The sequence below is a fragment of the Physella acuta genome, unplaced genomic scaffold (assembly GCF_028476545.2).
Source record: "Physella acuta isolate Inbredline_101_S28 unplaced genomic scaffold, ASM2847654v3 ptg000367l, whole genome shotgun sequence".
Classification (NCBI taxonomy): Eukaryota; Metazoa; Mollusca; class Gastropoda; family Physidae; genus Physella; species Physella acuta.
In genome coordinates, this window is record NW_026731886.1 from 152044 (window position 1) to 166494 (window position 14451).

The 14451-nt window shown below is 41.7% G+C and overlaps 1 protein-coding gene across 16 annotated transcripts in view; it reads right to left on the bottom strand.

The window, feature by feature from the left end:
- LOC131941618 (tyrosine-protein phosphatase Lar) overlaps positions 1-14451 on the bottom strand; it is a 180646-nt gene that overhangs the window by 116848 nt on the left and 49347 nt on the right. For 7 of the 16 annotated variants that reach the window (XM_059300958.1, XM_059300957.1, XM_059300969.1 and 4 more), the window contains exon 1: positions 2088-2223. The exons of 2 other annotated variants lie outside the window; for them this stretch is intronic. The gene's annotated coding sequence lies outside the window, so the exon portion shown is untranslated. Of the gene's footprint in view, positions 1-2072; positions 2225-4132; positions 4151-5520; positions 5635-14451 lie in introns of those variants that run through there. 7 more of the 16 variants (XM_059300960.1, XM_059300947.1, XM_059300949.1 and 4 more) reach the window with 6 other exon arrangements.

The window sequence follows — 14451 nt, forward strand, 5'->3', positions numbered from 1 at the left end:
TTGTTTCATTCCTTTCTACTTGATGGCACAATTTTTTAGCAGGCCACTGGCAGGTCTAACAACAGAAGTTAGAACAAAAAATTTGACCACTGAGACAGGGGATTAAAACAAGTTTGTTACAAAAAAAGAATTGAAATATTTTTTTTTAATTAAACAGCTCTAACAAATTGGATACACGCCTGTAGTAGGAAAGACAACTCTCCATGCACCTGATAAAACTAATTAGCTAAGTGGCTAATCAATATATTCTATAACAAATTGGTTAAATGGCTTATCAGTTATATTACATTCTAAATATAGCCGGACACTATAAAGTGTGGTGAACACAGTTTTCAAGTGGTCAGTCAGTGACCACACACACAAATTTCAGCAAAACTTTAGGTTCTGACAGCTTTGAGGAAACTTTTCAAATAAAATTTACTTGTACAGGAATATTTAAAATTGCATTTTCAAGATGTTTCACACTAATAATTGTTACTAAATTTGGATAGATATAGGGGGGGGGGGGGCATATTCCCCGGGCGCCGACCATAGGGGGTGCCAAAATGGGTTGGAAAAACAAATTGAAAGTTTGAGGGGGGGGGTGTGTGCAAATTAAAAGTTTGTCCCCAGTCGCCGGGAAGTGTCGCTATGCCTCTGGATAGATATTTTTAAGTTATGTGATAGGTAGATCTTTTTAATGTTAGACCCACTCTTTGGGTCCCCAACTATGGTGTAAGACACACTTTTAGGGTACTATATTGTGAGGCCCACTTTTAGGGTACCTGCAGGGATAATTTGTAGTAACAACCACTATTGAAACTACTCTAACTAAAGTATGGAATTTTAGCAGGTCTACTGCGCAGGTATTGATGTGAAAACTGTTGGCTTTTCCGCAGGTCTACTGTGCAGGTATCACTGTGCAGGTATTGATGTGAAACCTGTTGGCTTTTGCCGCAGGTCTTCTGTGCAGGTACTGATCTTCAGTTCCTATGTGAAATTTTTTTTAAATTATCAGCCTGATGATGTCTAAGTATTATTTCACATTGGTTAGGTAAGTCGTTCACTTTCTAATCTGGCTGTCCATGGGGCAAGTGAAGTAGAGTTCAGCTGTTTCTGTGACCTCAGCATATGAATGGAAGTGTAGTCAGCACTAAGCTCAGCAGCCTTTACTATCCCTAATGTCAGCTAGGTTCCCATTAAAGCTGGGTGGACTCAGGGACATACTACAACTAGGCCAGGGACCCAAACTCGAGACTTTTAGGTTAGCAGGTGAATGTTCTTTCATGCAGACATGCTCTCCCCATTTATTTGCCATAGGCTAAAACAACAATTTAATAGGAACTTTTTCTATTGAAAAGATTTGGCCTAGAATATAGTAACCTAGAGTAAACCTAGATCTACTACTAACTACTAGCTTTTCACACCTTGCAAAAAGGTATTTTACAATATAACATCTGTTTGTAAAGGGAAGTTTTAGTTTGAAAAGAAGTAGACCTGATCTAGATCTATTTTTCATTTTAACACAAATATTTTGTTTAGAATAAAAATGATAGCTTGTAGTTTGGCCTGGATTTTCTATGTTAAAATAGACCTGCTTATCATTAATCTTCATAGAAATTATCATATATATTTTTTAATTTAGGCCCCAGTACATAATCTAATACTCAATAAATCTAGATCTAGATCTAGATAAATAGATCTTGAAGGATCTAGAATCTAGATCTAGTAGAATATTAATACAATAGCATTATTATTTATTAAGTTTAGTCTGGTTTTCATTTTACTATTTTAGGCCATTTTTTTAGGGTAAAGTCAGTAAAGACAGCTCACTAGCCTACTGAAGGCTAGGCACGAAGTGGGATTAAAAACACTTAATTCAATAATTATGTTAATTACTCTCTGTCAAAGTTTTTTAGGTCCAAAAATAGAAAACAACAACTCCAAAGCTAAAGAAGTTGTCCCACTGTCAAGTCCACAGCGATGACACCTTCGTATCTCATTAATTCTGGAATGTGTCGTCTGATAGAAGTGTTCCAACCAATGACAAACACAATGTCACCTGTACAGCTATAAATAAATAATCAATTTACATTTAATCAAATCACCTAGAAAATACCAGAAATCCAGAAAAAAATCTATCAGAAAGTATAAATCCAGAATGTAAGGGTAAGTTCACTTCTGCTAAGTCGTAGTACCATCACTACACACTTCTCGCACTGTCCGTTTGAAAATTTAAAAAGCGTTGACACATGACACACAAGGGCAAGTCGGGCCTAACTAGGTCGGGCCTGTCTAGGCTGCGCTTGGCGACTAACGAGCCGGCTACATTTCAGGTGGGGAGGGAGGGGAGGCTAACGCACACAGGTAAAAGTTGTCCGCCATTGTCAACACGCTAGAGATTCACCTGACGTCGTTATCTGCAGGTACAAATATAATGGGGGCTCTTCTTAGATTCATTTTAATATTTCTTTTTGGTTTAGGAAAAGTTAAAAACTTAGATCTATATCTAGATCTAGTAGACACGTTTATAATTCACTGAAGTTGCTAAACTTAAGAGCTAGATCTAGATCTAGATATAGTTCTACAAGTCTAGACACTAGGGACCCAGTGAATGCTGGTTGACCAGTGCCTAAGTTGGCCAGCGGTCGGTTGAGATGGTCATTTGTGTAGGCCTGAATTTCTAGATCTAGAATCTCGTTGTGATATTAAAAAAAACAGCTGGGTAAGGGAATATTCCAATGAATGCAGCTTTGTTTGCTGCAAACCACACGTCTGCTGACAGGGCAGTTACACAACGTCTAGAAGCCTCGATTCGAATTTTTAACCGCCAACACCCGACCCTATAGGAAGCTCCAGAATGGAAGCAGAGTTATAGTCCCTGCCTTTAAAAAAGCATACGATAAGTTAGGCAAGGTTTTGGGAACATAAAATATTGTTTTCTCATGCCTGTAAAAGATGTGCTAGACAAAATATTTTATAACAAATATTTCCAGCTTGTCCCAGGTGATATTAAGACACAATTTTATTTGAAAATATCTAACTGTAGATCTAGATCTGGTACTAATTTAATCTAATACTACTATAATACTAGATCTAATACGTTTAAATACAGTAGGCTCCTATTTATTAGATATAGATCTATTTATAATTTATTCTAATACTACCCTCTATCTATCCATCCATCCAGCTATCTATCTATCTATCTATCTATCTATCTATCTATCTATCTATCTATCTATCTATCTATCTATCTATCTATCTATCTATCTATCTATCTATCTAATCTATCTGCATGAAAGGTGCGGTAACAACCACCGTCTAACTACTCGACCACTGGACCAAACAAGAATTAAACGCAGGTATAGACGACACAAAACAAAAAGTCAAGGGGAAACTACCCAGTTTAAGATAAACATTCAAACGTGTAAATAGTTGAATTGCTTCCCCTGAATACGTTGTTTCTTTTTATTTATTTAAGTAGTGTTTTATTAGTTTTAACAAGGCACTTTTTAGAATATAAAGATTGAAATGCAAACGCGTTATTGGTATAATGTTTAAACATATATATATATATATATATATATATATATATATATATATATATATAGAGAGAGAGAGAGAGAGAGAGAGAGAGAGAGAGAGAGAGGGATAAACTTATAGACGTCGGATAAATAAAGTTTCTTCGAATAATATCTGACTAAAAAACTATAATACCTAACAAATAGTTGTTTTTTTTAGTTCCATGTAAGCATGACATTGTTGATTGTAAATACTTGACTACTCCCTGCCAGCCTGTCACTACTGCCTGCCACTTTTTCCTGTCACTACTGCATATCAGTCTGTTACTACTGCCTGCCACTACTGCCCGCCACTACTGCCTGCCACTACTGCCTGCCACTACTGCCTGCCACTACTACCTGTCACTAAAGTCTGCCACTACTGCCTGCCACTACTGCCTGCCACTACTGCCTGCCACTACTACTTGCCACTACTGCCTGCCACTACTACCTACCAACCTGCCACTACTACCTGTCACTACTACCTGCCACTACTGCCTGCCACTACTACCTGCCACTACTACCTGCCACTACTACCTGCCACTACTCCCTGCCACTACTGCCTGTACACACCAAGATAAAAAGAAAGTTACCTGAGCCTTGAACAGACGACTCACAAGAAACTGCGCGCGCACTCCAATAGCCCCAGTGGCCCGCGGACATGGCCGCTACAATTTAGCTCCGATAATAACTCGCCCTAGTCCCTCCCGTCGCTGGCCCGGGAATGTTTGCTTTGGACGGGCCGCTGGACGTGAGGGGTTGAGTGGGGGGGGGGGGGAGTTGGCCCAATATTAGGGTGGATCCACGAATAACCAACAATTAAGACAAAGGGAGGGAAGCAAGTTAGATTCTAGATGTCATGAGCACTCTCGTCTGAGTCAAGATAGCACACAGACATGTATTCATGCCCTCACGTGCATGCTGTGGGTGGGGAGGGTGGTTGGGGATAATTTCATATTGACCTTCACATTGAATTTTCTTAACGGTACGGTAACATTATGGACAACATTCTACGATTGTACTTTTATGGTACTCAGTACAGTATGATACGTGTCTTTTGTAGTAATCAGTACAGTCTGGTCTTGGGATTTATAGTACTCAGTGCAGTATGGTACTTAATACTATGTGTATTTCTTTCCTCCCTATTTTTACATCACACCCAGAAGTCGTATGGTGTACACAGTAACATGTATTTGATCTGGTGTACACAGTAACATGTATTTGACCTGGTATTTGTATAATAGTTAACACACTTAGCGTTCTTGTACGCTCCATGTAGGCCTAATGTAATCTCTGGAGATCTTGGCCAAATCCCCTTAATCCGTGTGTGAACACAGATAATCCAACCGCGCACCTTTAATCTGCAAGCGTCTAATTATTCCTCAGATAAATTGTCAACTTTGTGACCGAATCCATTCAAACAAGCCTATTAGCAGGGGACTTAATCGGCAGATTGTGTCTTGGTTATTTCCCCTCTATCATAAGCCTCTAACAATACGTCTTAATTTTCTCTTTATCGGCGGCTGAGATTGGCGTTTTTCTTCTGGTCGTGTTTATCCTTGTAGGGCCAGCTGTGTATACGACACCACGTTTACTGCAGATAGTACGGTAAACTTAGTGATACGACGGGCGGCCAATCACAGCACGTTTACTGGAGATAGTACGGTAAACTTAGTGATACCACGGGCGGCCAATCACACCACGTTTACTGGAGATAGTACGGTACACCTAGTGATACGACTAGCGGCCAATCACGACAAGAAAGATAACTCTACTACCTCCCGGCATGATCAAAATATAGACCCGCAACACGTGAGTTTTGTTTACATCGTCAATAGGGGGGGGGGGTAGGAATAATAACACAGGGCACAGTTTGTTGGCACGGTGTGCAAACGTGACACAGGGTGCTAGCATGACCTTACACGGTGCTAGCGTGACAACGTGCTGGTTATGTAAATAAACTAAAAAGATGAGTACTTACACGAGTTCCGCCCCTTGTATCCCAATCAGGCGCGCTGATAAGGCGCCTCTGACAACAGGACTTAATTGGCCATGTACTGGCTGATGCCTGGACCAGGCAGACAAAGAGAACAATGAGGTCAGGCCGCTCACACGCACGGCGTCTAGAAGTGACTAATGCCACTCGCCCCGGCCTCGGATCCCTCAAATTTACACTCGCCCCGAAATTTGTGTCGCTTCTCGACTGTCACCCATAAAAAAAAAAAAAAAAAAAAAACTTCCTCCCCCCCCCCCCCCATGGGTCGTAACGCCGCACAAACATGTTTTTCTTCCTGAATAAAATGGAAGCGTGATAGTTGTGTGGGGAGGGTGGGAGAGGGTGTAGAAGTGGTAATTGAAATAAATATCTCGATATTTTGATCCTACGGCAACACATCATATCCGTTAACAAAACAGTCACATCCGCGTGTGATAATAACATCACACATCGTTACATACACATACACACATAAACCAGAACATACGCCGCTCACTAAAGGATTCACACACCCACAAACACAGACACTGACAAACCCCTACCAAAAACACACAGACATACACATACACACACACACACAGACCAGCCCCTACCATAAATATAACAGTTACCAGCGGTTTAAAAACGTGACATTTGTCCTGAAGGTCATCGCCATCTGCACCAATTTAAATTTGTGACACTCCCTGCCCCCACCCCTCTATCCTACCCCACCCCAATTATCGATTTAGTCTTTGTCCTCCAGAGTTTGGAGGTGGTGGGGGGGGGGGGGTGGGTGCGACAAGGGGGGGGGGGGGGTCCGCGGTGAACCGACTAAGGTGTAATCTAATGATGAAAAAAAAACATTTTAATAATTAAACAGTGTACACAATCAGAAAAAAAATCGATTTAGAATTGTTTTTTCTTCGGGACAATTCTATCGCCTAACAAAAATTAGATGAAAAATCGATATCATAAAATGGCGTGTTCCCAGAGTGACGTGTATTTATGATCTAGGGGAAAACTAAAATCAATGCTGCAAGATTTGTTTTGTTCGACTTAACGCGCGACATTTTTGTTTGGTTTTCAGCAGTCAAACGTTTCTCTATGGCAGCTAGCTGAGAATTACATGGTTGACACGGCATGTCTGAACCCTTAGCTCATCATGCGGAACCCTTATCTTGACATATCTGAACCCTTATCTCGACATATCTGAACCCTTATTCACACATATCTGAACCCTTAGCTCATCACGCGGAACCCTTATCTCGACATATCTGAGCCCTTAGCTCAACAGATCCGAACCCTTATCTTGACATCTGAGCCCTTAGCTCAACAAGACTGAACCCTTAGCTTTTTATGACTGAACCCTTAGCTCAACATGACTGAACCCTTAGCTATGAGGATGTGTGTCGCTAAGTACAAGATGGAGACACATATTATGACGTCACATGCTTTTCTTCTATTTATTTATTTTTTTTAGCTTGGCTTAAAATTGGCAAAGTGATCTGGCCAGCGGTTGAAAAAATTGAGTGCACACTTCGGTGATGGTGCCATTGACTGATACACAAGCCCTCCCTCCCTCTTCCCCCACCCCTGTAGCAACCAGTCACTCGTGCAACCCGCAAGCCGTAAGTTAATTAATGCCCGTGGAATAATTGCGGTTCATCCTGGTCGACTGGCGAGGATCGGGTTACGAAATACTTGAAGAAATGATGGAGGTTTGGGTGGAGGTAGGGGTGGGGGCAGGGTTTGGGTCGTCCCAGGGGCTGGTGTGTAGAGACAGTTATTTTAAGAAGTCTGTACTCGCCCTACCCACCCCTTCTATTCCCTTACAGCCTGAATAACATAAGGCTACACACAACTACAATTAGTTAACACCAAGTGTAGATCCTGACCTTAATTTTAATTAAATCAAATTAATCATATGCTCATTAATCAGGGCAATATTATGCCATTCACTTATTGAAAACTAACAACAATGTCTACACTACATTATGACAGATTGAAAAGATGTCCTTCACGAATTAAGAATCAACCTGACATTGACTGACTCAATGACCATGCAACTGACAGCAGAAATTTGAAGATAAAACTTGTTTACACTAACAGGTACAAAATCTTATGATTAATTCATAAAACTAAGGGCAATAATCCAAATCTTATGATTTCATAAAACTCGGGGCAATAATCCAAATCTTATGATTTCATAAAACTAAGGGCAATAATCCAAATCTTATGATTAGTTCATAAAACTAAGGGCAATAATCTGATTTATTTATGAATATTTTGAGATGGGAAATGTATGACAGTAATCAATCTCTACTAGTCAGTGCATCATTATGTTTATGGTGTGGGAGGGTTGGGTGAGCAATGTCAGTCAGAGTTTAGAGGGGTGAGGAGGTGGGTGTGGGTGTGAGGAGGTGGTTGGAGTATGAATGACTTGCTACCAGTAGCACGAACTAGGTAGCCGTATGTTAATAGACTAATTGTTGTAAGAAGGTTCGAGCCCAAATGTATTCCGTTGTTGAAGGATTTCTGACATCAATAGTGGAGCACCTTTTTACACTGGGGAGTCATACAATGGAGTCGGGTAGCAGGCACCCAGTACAACAGATTAGGGTAGGATGTACTGGAAATTATGGGATAGGCTTTATTGGAAATTATGGGATAGGCTGTACTGGAAATTATGGGATAGGCTGTACTGGAAATTATGGGATAGGCTTTATTGGAAATTATGGGATAGGCTGTACTGGAAAATATGGGATAGGCTGTACTGGAAAATATGGGATAGGCTTTATTGGAAATTATGGGATAGGCTGTACTGGAAATTAAGGGATAGGCTTAATTAACATCAATCTATGGCGCATTGATAAATAAGGATCAATATGCAAAAAAATACAAAATCAATAAATTAAGGCCGCCATTTTGACGTAGGTATAGACCTCTCCTAAACAAAAATTAAAAAAGGCTGTAATGTGATAGATAGATCACATCTAAAGAAGAAAAAAAATTATCAACGCAATTTGAACGGCAATTTAAAAATTATTAACTCGTGCACAGGGCTATTATTGTCTTACCACTGGACAGTGGCTATTATTGTCTTGTGGAAAGTGGCTATTATTGTCTTACCACTGGACAGTGGCTATTATTGTCTTACTAGTGGACAGTGGCTATTACTGTCTTAAAACAACGAACATCGAGAAGGAGAAATGTCGTGGAATATAGTAATAGACAGAAGAACGTAGGTTGGGGGACACAGCTAGACGTAAGCGGCCATGTCGTGTAGAAGAACGTAGGTTGGGGGACACAGCTAGACGTAAGCGGCCATGTCGTGTAGAAGAACGTAGGTTGGGGGACACAGCTAGACGTAAGCGGCCATGTCGTGTAGGCGGAGGAAGCCGGCGATATTGATTTAGTTTTCTTAGTTTTTGTCCCATTATGAGGGATCTTCCCTTCAGCATAGGACGGGCCGTCAAGGAAACGTTAATGAAAAATTCATTGATCGAGTGAGTAAATATAGTCGCCGCTCTCGCCTTGGCCGAACCAACGAATTGCGGAAAAAACTGGGGAAACATATCTTGGTACAGCACGGACCAACAGCATCATGTGTTGTAGCCTTGTTAGATGTAGGTTTATTGTTTTTTCTCTGACTGTCATGAAATCAGATTTAAATTTTAAATGAAGTTATTTCCATAGCCGGGGGGGAGCTTGGTGGCGAGTGAGTGGACGTCATTCGTCGGTTTGTCGCTCCGCTCTTGACGTGCTTGAGTGCCGAATGACGTTCACGAGCTGAGGGCTAGGTTTGTCTTCATGGTGACTCACCCTAATGGTCGGGGGGGGGGGGGAGACACTGGGGGAGTCTTGGGGTAAGGGGAGGTGTCACATACAACAACATAACAACTTCCTGTCGCTAAACTTACTCTGTGAATTATGGCTCAAAGGTATTTCCACCACTATTATTGTTTGTCTGTTTTGTGCATGCATTTAGCTTTATTTCGCTCATAATGATGTGAGGTACCTCTTCGGTGAGGTAACGGAGGGAGGTACCTGATTGGCGATTTTACGGCTCCCCCCCCCCCCCCCACACACACACACAAATATCTGAGGTAGTTGAATCTTGGCTATTGAAAAATATTGAAAAACGCAGATAGAGAGGGGAGAGAATTTGAGGATAAACACGAAATGATCCTGTTTGTAAAATGACGCCGTCTCATATTGTGACAGCTGGGGGCGATAAATCCTGAAGTCGAGTCCAATTTTCACATGAAACTGGTTATTGCTTAGTATCGATAAATCCAGTAGTCGAGTCCAATTTTCACATGAAACTGGTTATTGCTTAGTATCGACCGCACTCTCATTTTTAAGGGGATATGCTATGTTTTTTTCTATTTTTTACAGTTTAAGACCTAAAGCCTTTTGAATACTTTTATCATAATTGGCATATGAAAGTTAGTATTAAACAGCAAAAAAAGGGTCGAAAACAATTTTGGTTGTCATGGAAACCCAAAAAAACCTCCGCCATTTTTAATTTTTCAGTACTTTTAAAAATACTAAGGCTTTTTTATTTATGCACCTATAGCAATCAAATTTCAACTGCTTATATTTCGGTATATAATAAAACTTTTGTCACGACAACTTTTTGAAATAATTACTAGTAAGATTTTTACAAGGTCTAAAAATCGTACCCTTTTTGGTATTCAAAATTTTTAAAATGTGCATATTAATTACCAAATACTTTTTTTCTATGAAAGCCATTACAATTCCCTCGTGACAAAAGTTGTATTTTTACATGAAGAACAATTGCTGAAAATATGGTGGCGATTGTTTAATAAATAAAAAAGTAGTAGGCTTTTTAGTGTTAAAAACCTGCGAACTGAGAAAAACAGCCAAAAGTAACAAAAAGTAGGTCAGGAAAGTACCATATCTGTGTAAACTGCAAAGCCGATTGTAAGCTTTGGGTGTTTCCGAGATGTAGGAAATTAGGATTATCAAATACATGAGAAATCCATCATTCTAATTATGTCAAATACAATATGATGACGGTCATAAAACTTTTCATAGAGAGCTTGTAAGATTGGGAAAAATTTATTATTTTTTAATTAATAGGGTCATAAAAATCGTAATTCAAACACATACAATTTTTTTTCTCTTTAAAGTTATTATTTTCTTTATACAAAAATGGACAAAGTATCCAAAAGTGCAAGAAACCCATCATGACGAAAAACAAGAAATTTTGTGATTTTTTTCCGCGCATATCCCCTTAAATTGTACACGAGTACAGGAGTGTACGAGTATCTCCCCCTGACAACACGCCAGGGGCAGTAGATGGCGCATCTTCTGTAGCTCTGGCATTGGCTGAAATTGATTTTACAATCTTCGACCACGCGAGAACAATTGGTGTGAAATTGCCTTTGAAAATTGATTTACATATTCCTTAAGCTAGGAGCAAAGAAAATAGATAAATGTGACAAGACACATTTGGCTAAGTGCTCTCATCAAGGCTTGTGTTTAATGGGCTGCTGTGACATCGGAGAATGGGCTTTTGTGACATGGGGGATTGGGCGATGGAAACGTTCAATCTGGAGACATAAACTTTGTGGGGGAGTGTTGGCTTACATCTGCTTACATCAGCACATGGGGGAGTGTTAGCTTACATCTGCTTACATCAGCACATGGGGGAGTGTTAGCTTACATCTGCTTACATCAGCACATTTTAAACACGCTCAACACCCCACACATTCGCAGCACACGCACATTCTCCCGCCCCCACCTAGCCCCACCCCTCCATTGATACACCCAACACCCTCTGGTCAGTGGCCGCTTTGAAGTTGGACCAATAATTACACCATGAATAATTGATTAGCAGATGAGGAGCAACAAGGGCGTCCAATCAATAAAAAGGGTTCCATTTTATTAGCAGCCCGGGCCATAACTCCCCGGTACACTCCTGGGTTCAATGGGATTTTAAATGGCCATCGTCACGTGACCTACCAGACTTGTGGAATGTGGGGCTCCATTTGTGCTGTGTCAACATGTTGTCTGAATGTTGTCTGAATGTTGTCTGAATGTTGTCTGAAAGTTGTCTGAATGTTGACCACATGTGGTCTGACACAAAAAGTGGACTACATTTGAATATTTTGTCACCTCAGTCAGACCGCTGTATGAACATTCCCAATAAAAAAACTTTTGCAAATGGAGAGCGGTATACAGGAGAACCTGCTAAAGCCCTGGGTTACCCCCCCCCATACACTCACGCATGCGTGTAGTTCCACAGAGACAGTGAGACACAGAGACAGTGAGACACAGAGACAGTGAGACACAGAGACAGTGAGACACAGAGACAGTGAGACAGTGAGACACAGAGACAGTGAGACACAGAGACAGTGAGACACAGAGACAGTGAGACACAGAGACAGTGAGACACAGAGACAGAGAGCCACCGTGAGACACAATGAGCCAGATTTATCGGCTCCCAGTTCAACATCAACATGCACCGATTAACCCTCGGACGACTAAAATAATCCCCATATTACCCGGCTGTTGGAGCGGTCGTGGAAGGGTTAAAGGTTACAGGCTTAAGTGACGAGCTGTTTAGATTTCACAGAAAGTCGTGTACAGTGTGTCTTGGTACAGTATGTCTTGGTACAGTATGTCTTGGTACAGTATGTCTTGGTACAGTGTGTCTTGGTACATTGTGTCTTGGTACATTGTGTCTTGGTACAGTGTGTCTTGGTACAGTATGTCTTGGTACAGTGTGTCTTGGTACAGTGTGTCTTGGTACAGTGTGTCTTGGTACAGTGTGTCTTGGTACAGTGTGTCTTGGTACAGTGTGTCTTGGTACAGTGTGTCTTGGTACATTGTGTCTTGGTACAGTGTCTTTGTTTAGTGTCTTGCTGTGTCTTGGTACAATTTGTATTGGTACAATGTGTCTTGGTACAGTGTGTCTTGGTACAATGTGTCTCGGTACAGTGTGTCTTTGTTTAGTGTCTTGCTGTGTCTTAGTGTGTCTTGGTACAGTATGTCTTAGTTTAATGTGTTTTCAGCCTTTAAATTTCTTGTTTTGTGTTTCAAGTTCGAATACCGCAAAACCCACATTCTTCATCAAGCTGCCCCTCCCCCCCCCCCCTAACTTACAGCTGGTAGGAGACCCCGTGAGTACAAGCCACACCTGAGCGAGCGTAAAGGTGTGCGCTATTGATTAAAAACACCTGGTGTCAAATGTATCGTAGATTTACGGCTTGCGTGTTTGATTGGTTGAAGTAATGTTATGTAAATCTTAGAAACATTCAGCGCGAGACACCGCGCGCTCGCTAACAGAACCACGAAAAGCTGGGATAAAGGGGCGTAACTCGGGGAAAAATGAAAATAATGAACGATGATAGGATCGATTATTCTGCTGATAAAAAAAAGTTGTCGGACAAGCCGGGATTGGTTGTGATGCTGCGATTACCAACACTCGTTTGCCGTCGGCATAATCGGCAGGTATCAGCGGCAGTTTTTTATAAAAAAAATTATTATTTGTAAAACAGGAAATACAATTCGGCTTGCCTTGTACTGCCGTCGTCAACTAAACCTTTTCAGCCCCAGTGATCTCCCGCTGGTAGCAGCCCGTTCTGCGCATGACTAGACAATTTAATATCATGGGCGGCGGGCCGGGGGAGGCGACCGTTCTTGGGACCAGGCGGAGGCGACCGTTGATGATTACTCACACATTTCATGTTTACCAGTCTTCGATACCGACTAACTTTAAAATGCCGTCCTTGACGTCATGACTGCGTGTTGACTGGGGTGGTTTCGATCCTCAGACAGTGTAGACTCAGGTTGTGTGTCGCTTAGGTACACCACCTGCCGGTGATGATTGACCATTGAGAGCCGCACACCATCAACCACAACAACAACCACGACATCAACCAATGCTACAAGTTAGTGCTACCAAAGTGCAGCATTTGCTACCACACTGGTGCTTGTAGCTAGAGCTACCATCGTAGATTCTGAGCTAGCTACCAGGGGCCATAACCCCGGGTCACGTAAAACTGAAATTGAAATTAGTTTAGCATTCAAATGAGCCCGGTCTTGTGACGTAACACACAAATCAAGCAGGACAGGAGGTCCCAGAGGGGGTTCGAGTTGTCTTTGTTACGTTCTGGTTACGTCATGTTACAGTTTTGTTACGTTCTGGCTACGTCATGTTACAGCTTTGTTATGTTACAGCTTTGTTACGTTCTGGCTACGTCATGTTACAGCTTTGTTACGTTCTGGCTACGTCATGTTACAGTTTTGTTACGTTCTGGCTACGTCATGTTACAGCTTTGTTACGTTCTGGCTACGTCATGTTACAGCTTTGTTACGTTCTGGATACGTCATGTTACAGCTTTGTTATGTTACAGCTTTGTTACGTTCTGGCTACGTCATGTTACAGTTTTGTTACGTTCTGGTTACATATTATAACAAAGTTTTGTTGCAGGAAACTTAGAATTGTGTGGATTGGGGGAGTATGTTAGTAGCATGGAATGTTGATGGGGGGGGGGGGGGGGGCAGGAGGTAAATATAGAGTGGAAGGCGTGCGTGCGTGTGGAAGTAGTTATGATGTGTGGGGTGGGGAAGTGGGTGGAATGTGTGGGGTGGGGAAGTGGGTGGAATGTGTGGGGAGGGGAAGTGGGTGGAATGTGTGGGGTGGGGAAGTGGGTGGAATGTGTGGGGTGGGGAAGTGAGTGGAATGTGTGGGGTGGGGAAGTGGGTGGAATGTGTGGGGTGGGTGGGGTGGGGAAGTAGCTAGGATGTGTGGGGGTTTGGAAGTAGTAAGAATGTGGGGGGGGGGGCTGTGTCCATGGCCGAGAGGTGAGCGTGCAATAAAAAGATAATTATGTAAATGTAAGAAGGGGACGTGTATGTAAATAGAGTAATAGAATATTCGTTAATTCCGCGCCCTCTGCCCGG